General features: G+C 40.8%; 1 protein-coding gene across 5 annotated transcripts in view; it reads right to left on the bottom strand.

Annotated features, from left to right (window-relative positions):
• The window catches only part of Fer1 (48 related 1), a 69575-nt gene extending 69385 nt beyond the window's left edge, over nucleotides 1–190 (bottom strand). For 2 of the 5 annotated variants that reach the window (XM_070087406.1, XM_070087407.1), the window contains exon 1: nucleotides 1–7. This exon is cut by the window's left edge. The gene's annotated coding sequence lies outside the window, so the exon portion shown is untranslated. Of the gene's footprint in view, nucleotides 8–50 lie in introns of those variants that run through there. The other 3 variants (XM_070087408.1, XM_070087409.1, XM_070087411.1) reach the window with 3 other exon arrangements.
• Nucleotides 191–834: the final 644 nt, after the last annotated feature.

Raw genomic sequence — 834 nt, 5'->3', positions numbered from 1 at the left:
TTCATCAAGTTTTAAGATACGCAAGAACACTACCAGAAATTATTAATTACTGTAATGTAGTAACCTGGTGGGGCACACAGGTCAGAGGTTGCGAACATGTGAAGACACTGTAATTAGCCGCCACGTACAGAAGAAGGAGTTTTACCGCGCAACTCAGCCCCAGTGCCAATCAGCGAGCAGCGCGGGAGAGTGCCAACCAATCAGGAGAGGGCTTCACCCCTGTAGGCGGGTGCTTTAAGAAGATACGTCGAGGTTATTATTGATTTTCGTCGTCGAAACTTTCGCCAGGAATTTTGATGATAAGATGCATTTACGCATCGTGTGACCCTTTTATTGAATAACTAATGATGTAGCGAGAGTAACCTTTGACGCAGTAATATTTACGGCAAAGGGAAGTCATTTATCGAATCACCGCCTTCAACAGCACCCTCGGGAGATGATGCACAGGTCTCGCCGAAGCCGATGTCGCTACGGGAGAGAACGAGGACACCAGGACAGGTGGGCGGGTTCTCATCGTCGCCCGGGAACGTTCTCATCGATAAGCTCAATATATATAATGTATTCTTACGAATTATCTTTCTAAACTTTAGATCCTCCCGTTTTCTTTTTCCGTACCTCACATGAAATGAAGAGAAATCATGAGCTGAGTGTTGAATTCTGTTTATAATTTAAGGTCCAGGAGAGAGACAGAGGATGATACACGAGCTGGATAATATTACACTGGGTGTATGTATGTATGTATGTATATACATATATATATATATATATATATATATATATATATATATATATATATATATATATATATATATATATATATATGTCGTGCCGAAT

This window comes from Cherax quadricarinatus, chromosome 21, assembly GCF_038502225.1.
Source record: "Cherax quadricarinatus isolate ZL_2023a chromosome 21, ASM3850222v1, whole genome shotgun sequence".
NCBI lineage: Eukaryota > Metazoa > Arthropoda > Malacostraca > Decapoda > Parastacidae > Cherax > Cherax quadricarinatus.
The sequence above is the reverse complement of the archived record's forward strand: the minus strand, read 5'-3'. Positions and strand labels throughout refer to the sequence as shown.